Source organism: Muntiacus reevesi, chromosome 2 (assembly GCF_963930625.1).
Source record: "Muntiacus reevesi chromosome 2, mMunRee1.1, whole genome shotgun sequence".
Classification (NCBI taxonomy): domain Eukaryota; kingdom Metazoa; phylum Chordata; class Mammalia; order Artiodactyla; family Cervidae; genus Muntiacus; species Muntiacus reevesi.
This window is the reverse complement of record NC_089250.1, coordinates 172,538,268-172,548,541: the sequence shown is the minus strand read 5'-3', so window position 1 is coordinate 172,548,541 and position 10,274 is coordinate 172,538,268. Positions and strand designations below refer to the sequence as shown.

The 10,274-nt window shown below is 51.6% G+C and overlaps 1 non-coding gene across 1 annotated transcript; it reads left to right on the top strand.

Moving 5' to 3' along the window:
- Positions 1-7,402: 7,402 nt before the first annotated feature.
- On the top strand, positions 7,403-7,474 carry TRNAC-ACA (transfer RNA cysteine (anticodon ACA)). Its single transcript has one exon. It is a non-coding gene; the product is annotated as a tRNA-Cys (tRNA).
- Positions 7,475-10,274: the final 2,800 nt, after the last annotated feature.

The window sequence follows — 10,274 nt, the reverse complement described above, 5'->3', positions numbered from 1 at the left end:
CAGGGCCAGGCTGGGCTGCACCCGCGGAGCCTCAGCACGTCAGGACCACAGGGTCCCGCTCACACCGCGGGCGGGGCAGCGGGGGCCGGGACGAGGGCCCTGTCTTCCTGCACATGCGGGCTCTGCAAGTCTCCCCGCCCCCGAGACCCGCCTTAGAGCAGCGGCCTCACCTGTGTCCGGGGCCTTGCTGGGGCCTTGCTGGACCCCGCCGGCCCCCTGACCTTTCCGGCCTGGGTCTTGTGCCCACACCCCTCGAAGCCCCGACTCTCCAGCATGAGGTTTCGTCTGCGGCCGGTGCTTCCATCGCCTCCCCTTCCCCAGAGGCCGAGGACAGAGGCAGGCGGGGGAGCCAGCGGCCGGGGGTCCTGTCCTTCCCGGAGCGGTTTGGTCACAGCCTGGGTGGCTCTAAGGGGCTGAGATGACAACCCTCGGAGCGTGGTAGCACCTGACAAGTCTTATTTTTAAATGTGTCCGCTCAGGCTGCAGAGGGGCTTACGTAACGCAGACCCGTGTGTTCACTAAGTTACGGTGAACCTTGGAGAGGAGAGGGGGGCGGGGAGGGGAGAGACAGGGAGAGAGCGAGGGAGGCGCCTCCAGGCCTGGCCCCGCACAGGCTGGGACTGGGCTGCCCCCCGGGGGTGGGGTCACTCTACTGGCGACAGTCGGGGTCCCCCGGAGGTGGGGTCACCTCTGGCCACCCAGAGGGCTGCCTGTGACGCCCCTGACTCGCGGGGAGAGCTCTGTCCCGGCCAGCTGGGCCCGCCCGGCTGCTCCCGGGGAGGGGAGCCTGTGAATGGAGCCGGGCGATTCCTGGTGGGGCCGCTTCTCTGAAGTTGGGGAAAGCCTCTGGCACCAGTGGGCTTCTGGCCCTTGGTATCCCAGCTGGTGCGGCCCCGCTGAGGTGATGGCCTGCAGGGGTCTGGGCCTCCATCCCTGACGGAGGAGCTGGGCGTCCGGCGGGCTGGGGCCCAGCGAGGGGCTGTGCCTGAAGGTGTCAGGGGCAGCAGACGCGCAGGTCCCAGTCAGCGCCCCTTCAGGGCCAGGACAGATGCGCAGGGCTTGCACCCGGTGCTTCAGTCGCAGAGTCTTGACCCCAGATGGCAGCTGAAACAGGCCACGACCCGCCACGGGACGGGCTTGGTCCCCACCGAGACACTGGTACCCCTGAGTCCAGCCCAGCCCAGCCCACAGCCTTGTGTACCCAGCTCCCCCGCCAAAACACGTCACTGGAGCAACAGAAACCACTCAACCTGAAAATAAAGAGAAAATGATTTTCATAAATGAACAGAGCATAACAATATCAAGTGGCTTAACATACAGCTTATTGGAGCCTCAGAAGTCGAGCAGAAAGACACTGGGGCAGAAAAAATTTGAAGACACAAAGGTCAAATTTCTTAAGCTTGATGAAAAACATAAATTTACAAACCCAAGAAGCCTGGCAGGGTAATACCGAGGCCATGCTCCATAGGCCCCAAATTAACCAATTATTGTAATCAATCAACCGAATAATTAATTATGCTAATTGTTCAAATTATGGTAAGATTCAGGTTTGACTTTTCCAAGCCAAGTAACTGCAGTTCCATTTTTTCTGAGCTGTTGACACAGGCACGTGATGAATTGACATATACTGTTTTCTGTTTGGCTAGTGAACTGTCCGAGGCTGATTTTTACTGTAATTGTAGAGTATGCAGTAGTCAGGTCCCTTCCAACAAAGTTCAAGTACAGTTTTTCTTGATGTTTCCTCCAGTAAAGGATGTTTCCTTCGGCTTCTCCTCTATGGGGCGCCTGGTCTTCTGGAGGGCGCTGGGGCACAGAGCTTTGGGGGCCTGAGGGGAAGAGGCTTTGAATCCTGCGTCCGTGCCTGACAGCGGACCGAGTCGTGATCACTCAGGACAAAGACTGGCAGGGCGTCTCCTCGGGAGGCAGGGATGCGCCGGGCTCCTGATGAGCGGCGCCTCTGTCTGGTGTCGGGGTCAGGGAGTGACGAGAGCGCTTCTGTGGAAACAGAGGAGGAGCAAAGCTCAGTCACTGGACTGATCACAAACCCGGTTTCCCGGTCTGAGAGTGGCAGGTGGCAGACCTCCTGCATCTGAACTCGAAGCCCCGCTCCACGGCGGGATGGACGTGGCCCCTGGCAGACCTCCTGCGTCTGAGCTCAAAGCCCCGCTCCACGGCGGGATGGACGTGGCCCCGGCAGACCTCCTGCGTCTGAGCTCCAAACCCCGCTCCACGGTGGGATGGACGTGGCCCCCGGCAGGTTCTCCTGTGTCTGAGCTCCAAGCCCTGCTCCACGGCGGGATGGACGTGGCCCCCGGCAGGTTCTCCTGTGTCTGAGCTCCAAGCCCTGCTCCACGGCGGGATGGACGTGGCCCCTGGCAGACCTCCTGCGTCTGAGCTCAAAGCCCCGCTCCACGGCGGGATGGACGTGGCCCCGGCAGACCTCCTGCGTCTGAGCTCCAAACCCCGCTCCACGGTGGGATGGACGTGGCCCCCGGCAGGTTCTCCTGTGTCTGAGCTCCAAGCCCTGCTCCACGGCGGGATGGACGTGGCCCCTGGCAGACCTCCTGTGTCTGAGCTCCAAGCCCCGCTCCACGGTGGGATGGCCGTGGCCCCCGGCGGGTTCTCCTGCTGCAGCTCGCCGTCTCCAGCAGAATCACGGCGGTCCTCACACCCTGAGAGGGCCGCCCAGAGTAGGTGGGAGGCTTACCTCACGGTGTCAGCTCCCACGTGTGGAGAGGGGCGGTCAGGTTTTCAGCGACTCCAAGCCGGAAATGTGGAAGGGAAGCTGCGAACAGTGGTTTGGAGAGCCATGGGCAGACATTTGGGGAAACATTTGGGATTTGGGGTTTGGTCCAGTTTGCAGGGAGATGACAAAACCTCGGAGACAGCCAGTGGACTGGGTCTGGTAACAGGCATACAACTGTTTTCTACTGAAACACAGTTTTCAGCAAAACCAGAACCCATTTTCACCAAGGATAATCACAGTGAGACTAATTTGTTTGCAAAATAGGTCTCGTCTCATTGAACTTGGCCCAATTATTGATACAAGTGCAGCAAGAACAGTGATTCTTTGCATGACCTCAACTCGACAGGAGCTTTAGTAGCACCAAGGAGCGCTACTGGGGCTGTGAAGGCAGTGATGAGAAATCTCAGATCAGACAATTAAAAGCCTCTCCAGGGACTCCCCTGGCGGCCCAGGGGATGAGACTCCTCGATTCCATTGCGGGTGGTACAGGTTTCATCCCTGGTTGGGGAACTTAAGACCCTTCATGTCGTGCAGTGCAGCCAGAAAAATAAAACACAGAAAAATAAAAACCTGTCCAAGTTAGGAAACCAAGGCAAGAACCCACCCAATTGTGTCCTTTATTATAAGGAGAACAAATTTTTATTTAATTTATATAAATCTCTATATTGCCATGAACATAAGAATATTCAGTAAGAGTTTCTGAATTCCGGAAGGATCAGGCGGGGAGGGGTTCCCCGGTGGCTCAGTGGTAGAGAATCTGCCTGCCAACGCAGGATCCATCCCTGGGTTGGGAAAGTCCCCTGGAGGAGGAAAGGACAACCCACTCCAGTGTTCTTGCCTGGAGAATCCCATGGACATTGGAGCCTGGCGATCTACGGTCCATGGGGCAGCAGAGACTCAGACACAACCGAGAGACTGAGCATGCAGGTAGGGAGAGAGATGTCTCATTGCTTTTTATACAAAAGTATGCTTTACCAAATTGCTGTAAGTTACAGACAAAAAAAAAAAAAGAGATGCCGCAGATCTGGAGGACTACACATCAAAGACCCAACAATGTGTCAAAGAAAAAGTGATAAAAATTATAATCATCCTTATCAGTTCATTCAACTAATTCCTCTTTAAAAAATATTTGGCTGCATCGGGCCTTCGTTGCGGCAGGTGGGTGCTTTAGCTGCGGCGCGTGTACTCCTAGCTGTGGTGCGGACAATCGAGTTCCCTGACCAGGGATCGAACACGCCGCCACCCCCACCCCCACCGTGGGAGCCCGAAGTCTGTCACTGCACCACCAGGGAAGTTCCAGGCAATCAATTCCTGTTTTGCTCAATCTGAGGCCGGCTGTCTTATGAATCAGCTTCCCCTTAAGAGCTTTAGCAATTCTAAGTTCAAAGGTATGACCTGTAAAGTTACTAGAAGCCTGTATTCTACAGGACTTGTCAGAATTCTTTGTGAATAGCCTTGCGGATGAAGCGCTGTTTCCTGCTGCTGATTAGAAACACTTTCAGAGAAAAAACGAGAGTAAAATAGTAACTGTGAACAACAAAAGCTGTAAAAGCAGGGTGGTTAAGGATCTAGTGAGAGTTCACTGTGAAGAAAATGATGTGATTGGCAAGTAAATGTGGCTATTTCTGTGACATACTTAATATTTTTAAATAATAATTGGAAATATGACTGATTACATGGACAATAAGGACATTAACAAGTTTTTAGGAATTCTGTATATTCCTTCGGAATATTAGTAACAGTGGCTCAGATGGTAAATAATCTGCCTACAATGCAGGAGACCCAGGTTCAGTCACTGGGACGGCAGGATCCCCTAGAGAAGGAAATAACAACCCACTCCAGTTTTTCTGCCTGGGAAATCCCATGGAGTGAGGAGCCTGGCGGGCTATAGTCCATGGGTTGAAAAGAGATGGACATGATCGAGTGTCTGGCCACACATATCACCTAAAGCTTTCTTTGGGAATTTTGCCCTTCTTTCATGTGAGGTTTATTCCTGGGCATCTGATCTATGTTATTGCTGCCACCGTGCTTACTGTAGACAGGGTGATTTCCCCATTTCCTCCTGACTGGCCATTTTTTAATAGAAAGTCTGTGGATCGTTACAATCAGCTCTGCGGCTGGCCTGGTGGAGCCCCCTTATTTGTAACTGTGTCCCTGGAGTGTGCAGGTGTGGACCCACACCACCCTGAAATACCAGTGATTTTTACCTCTTTCCTCATGTTGGCACCTCTTATTCCTTCCTTTTGTCAAATGACGTCAAGGTGCTGAGGAACATTCCATTATAGTCAGTATCCTAGAGAATCCCATGAACAGAGCAGGAGCCTGGCGGGCTACCGTCCGTGGGGTCGCAAAGAGTCGGACACGACTGAGCGACCAACACTTTGATTTTCACTTTTTCACTCCATGCCAATATAACTTAAAGAAGGTTATTAATCATTGTTTCTACTGGACAATGTTCTCCTTGTCAGTTAACAGATCAAATCAACCTCATTAGTTCAACATCCTCTCTGTAAGGAGAAAGAACAAATCTGAGATTTTCCAGACACTCTGGAAAATCCCAAAGATAATTTGAGGCCAAAGAGACTCCATTTCAAATTTGATTTGGGAAAGTTTGTTAAAATGTTATTTGCTCACTCATCCAACTCTTTGCCATCCATGGACTGTAGCCCGCCAGGCCTCTCTGTCCATGGAATTTTCCAGGCAAGAATACTGGAGTGGGTTGCCATTTCCTCCTCCAGGGGGTCTTCCCGACCCAGGGATTGAACCTGGGTCTCCTGCACTGCAGGCAGACTCTTCACCATCTGAGCCACCTTAACATGGGAACATGGAATGTAAACCGGTGCAGCCTCTGTGGAAACATTGTGGAAATGCCTCAACAAACTGAAAGCAGGGTGCATGCGACCCAGCAGCCCCGCTTCTGGGAGTTTATGTTGATTTATGTGACGAGGTGACTCTGGGAAGATCCCCGAGGCTGGGGGCCGGTTTCCAGGGAACCCAGCAGGAACGGAGATGGACAGAAAGTCACCCACAGTGCCACAGGGTTGCTGGAGGGGGTGCGGAGCCCCCACGCCTCACACAGTGAATCCTTGCAGGTTTGGGAGCTCTTTTACTAAAATCGTGAAATAAACTTGAATTAGGACCTCGGCCACTCCAAAGCTCTCCTTCCCCCAAACGTGGGATCGCTGTGCGGCTGGTTGAATGTTGTCCCAAAGAAGGAGTGTCCGCGTCCTGGCCCCTGGTCCCCGTGGACGTGACTTTATGGACATGACAAATGCGATTCACGGCCTGGAGATAAGATCGTACAGGGTTTAGGGTGGACCCTAAATCCAGCCACTGGCGTCCTCCTGAGAGTAAAGGGAGGGGGATCTGGGACAGCGATGAGGTGGGGCGGGCGTCCCGTGACGACGGGGGAGGCAGGAGGGATGTGGTCACCGGGCAGGGATGCCCGGGGCCCCGGGGGCTGGGGGAGGCGGGAAGGAGCCTCCTGGAGCCTTAGTGGGGTCAGCGCCTCGTGTGCACTTCTGCCCGGGAGGCCGTCAGCTTGTGCTGGTCTGCGGGTGGCCCCGGGAGGCCGTCAGCTTGTGCTGGTCTGTGGGTGGCCCCGGGAGGCCGACGCGTGGACACCCGTCCCCCCAGCCCATCTCCCTTCTGACCTGAGGCTCTGGGATGTTCCCGGAGTCACCGCACACGGGGAAGAATGAGGGGGAAGCCTTGGGGCCACGTCCATTCAGAGGCGACTTCATGCCCAGGAAGTGGAACCCGGCCTCCTCCCTGCCCCCCAAACCCCTGAGGACCCAGGACACCCCCGACAGGGCAGAGGGAAGGACGGACCACTTGAACAGGCGTCCGCAGAAGCCAGTGGGGCTGAGTCCCTCGGGAGAGTGGCCTGAACAAAACTGACACAGACAAAACGAGTAACAAAAAGCGCTTGTATTTCCCCCTTTCAGTCGCCGGCATCCACACACTTCATTCAGTCTCCACTTTCGGAGGGAGGTCGTTTAAATTTTAATTTCAGTCTCAGGACAGAGGGCTGCTGCTCTACTTTTTTTCTTGAAAAAGATTGGGAGCGCCTCACCAGGAGAAAAGCCACGCTCCTCATCAATAATGGAACGCAGGAAACCACTGACGCTGCATTTTTCAACCTCCGGTGAATATTTCAGTGAATAATGAGGGACCCTCAGACGGCCACGCCTGGGCCATCGGGGGCCCGGCCGCCCTCTCCCTGCCCCTCTTGATGCCGTTTGTTCAAAACTAAGGCCAGAGTTGGTTTCATCCCCCAATTCACTGAAGAAAGACACGGGTACTGAAGGTGACGCCAGAGAGCCGTCTGTCACATGAGTGCACTTCGGCCGTCCTCAGAGGACAGGGCGGCGAGGCAGGCCTTGGGCCGGTGCAGCTGTGGGGCGCGGGCCACAGCTTCCACCTCCCCGAGTGGTCGGAGGGGCCTGGTGGAAGCCGCCACCTCCCGCCTCCCCCGGCCGGGCCACCGTCCTGCACGTGAGTCCAAACACCGCCCCCAGCCCTGCTGCCAGGAGTCAACCGTCGGTTTCCAGAATAAAACTGAGTGCACTTGGCCAGCTCTTAAACATGCGCACACACCCCTCCCTGTTGACATTATTACTGGAGTTACCCGTGACTTACAACCTAACTCGTAATTCCCTGGTGGCTTAGACGGTAAAGCGTCTGCCTACAATGCAGGAGACCCAGGTTCAATCCCTGGGTTGGGAAGATCTCCTGGAGAAGGAAATGTCAACCCACTCCAGTACTCTTGCTTGGAAAATCCCATGGACAGAGAAGCCTGGTAGGCTACAGTCCATGGGGTCGCAAAGAGTTGGACACGACTGAATGACTTTACTTTCTTTACAACCTAACTCATCAGTTTTCCTACTCCAGGGGATCCTCCCGACCCACGGATGGAACCCGAGTCTCCTGCGTTGGCAGTCGGATTCTTTACCGTCTAAGCCACCTGGAAGCTCTTCAGTTACTTCGGGGAGGATTGATATCTTTGTGATACTGGGTCTTTCCATCCAAGAATACGGCAGTTCTTTGTTTATTTCCAGCCTTCGGATCTTCAGCGGCATTTAAGGGCTTCCTCGGCGGGCCTAGGTAAGCAAGTGTTAGTTACCCAGTCGTGTCCGACTCTTTGCGACCCCATGGACTGTAGCCCACCAGGCTCCTCTGTCCACAGAATTCTCCAGGCAAGAATATTGGAGTGGGTGGCTGTTCCCTTCCCCAGGTGGAAGCCCATGCCCTTCCTGACCCAGGTGGTAAAGAATCCGCCTGCCAATGCAGGAGACAGAGAAGTAAAGAGATGTGGGTTTGATCCCTGGGTCGGGAAATCCCTGGAGGAAGAAATGACAGCCTTCCTGCCTGGAGAATCCCCATGGACAGAGGAGCCTGGCGGGCCACAGTCCCTGGGGTCACATAGAGTCGGACACGACTGAGGGTCTGGGCACACACAGCATGTAAAGTTTTCTTTGGGAATGTCTTCCCTCGTTCATCTATCTAATGCAACACAGACGTAAATGCATAAAATGTAACAGATAACGTTCCATCTATGTTATTGTTGTTACTGTGCTTACTGTAGACCGGGTCATTTCCCCATTTTCTCCTAACTGGCCGTTTTCTAATAGGAAGTCTATGGATTGTTACAATCAACTTTGCAGCTGGCTTTGTGGAACCCTCTTATTTCTAACAGTGTCCCTGTAGTGTGCAGGTATAAAACCATGCCACTCTGAAAGAGCAGTGATTTTTACCTTTTTTCTCATTTTGACCACTTCTTCCTTCCTTTTGACAAATTACGTCAAGGTGGTGTAGAACTCTGTCGTGTTCTTCCTTAATCACTGTAATATCCCCCATTAAGCAGGATGCTTCCCTGATAGCTCAGTTGGTGAAGAATCCACCTGCAATGCAGGCAACCTGGGTTCAGTCCCTGGGTTGGGAAGATCCGCTGGAGAAGGGAACGGCTACCTGGAGAAGGCAAAGGCTACCCACACCAGTATTCTGGCCTGGAGAATTCCATGGACTGTATAGTTCATAGGACACGACTGAGTGACTTTCACTCACATATCAAGCAGGATCTTGGAAAATGCTCATTTCTACATAATTTATTTAGGGATGCCGTTTACACATCTATGGAAATAGTTATATTTTTTTCTGTTTGAGCTGGTAACATGCTGATTGAGAAGAATAGATTTCCCAGCGTTAAACCATCACTGAATTCCTAGGATGATCCTACCAGCTCACGATTCAGTATTCTTTATGTGTTACTGCATTCTACTAATATTTTATTTAAGATTTTTACATTGACATTCATAAACAAGACTCGTTTGTAGTTCTTAGATTTGTTCTCCCTTTGTCGAAATTGAATATCAATATTGTTCTGCCTTCATAAATATTGTCTGTAAGCTTTCCTTCTTCTGTACTCTGAAACTGTTTAAATAGCATTAATTATTGATTCTGTTTAAAGCAGTTAGCATCTTTGTAATACTGAATCTTTCTATCCAAGAATATAGCAGTTCCTTCTCTTTTTTTCCAATCTTCTGGAAGCAGTGACAGAGTTACGCTTTCCTAGAAGGTTTTGCATACTGTCCCTGTGAAATTGGCTGATTTTAGGGGTGGATAGTTCTTTAATAGCTTCCACTATTTCCTCTACAACAACTTGTCCATTGAGACATCTTCTCTCTTCTGGGATAGATTGTATACTTTACATTTTTCTACAAAAACATCCATAAAGCAAAGTACTCTCTTAGGATTTAAAATTTTAAATCTCTATGTGGTTTATCCTTCATTTATTATTTTGTGTATTTGTGCTTCCTCAATTTTTCTTAATTAGTGACAGGCTAGTGATGTGTTGAATTTAGCTATCACTGCTTTGGTTCTTCTGTTTTCTAATTATTGTCTATTATTATCTTAATTATTTCCTTGCATTTTTCCTAGGTCATTCTTTTCTAAAACGTGGGTTGGAAGGCTAATATTATGCTTGGTTTATAATCACAAGCATTTATTTTACTTTTAAGCACTGTCTTTGGCAAGAGGGTACACAACCTCCCCTCTGGTTGTTTTGAAATACTCTATTTAATAGATATAAGTTGTGATTTCTTCTTGAATCTGACAATTGTTTAAAGTATGTGTGCATGCTAAGTCGCTTCAGTTGTGTCCGACTCTTTGAGACCCCATGGACCCCCAGGCTTGTCTGTCCATGGGATTCCCAGGCAAGCACACTGGAGTGGGTGGCCATTTCCTCCTCCAGGGGACCTTCCCGACCCAAGGATGGAACCTGCATCTCCTACATCTGCTGCATTGGCAGATGGGCTCTTTATAGTGCCAGCTGGGAAGCCCCTAGAATGGCTGAATTCTAGATGTGTTTTGTCTTATGATCAGACAGCTGTCTCTACTGTTTCTACTTCGGGAGACTATATTGAGGGATTTTTGGTAACCCAATTCATGATCAATAATTGAATGTTCCCTGGGTACTTGAAAAAAAAAGTTGATTCTCTGTTTTCAGCAGGATATATATATTACAGCT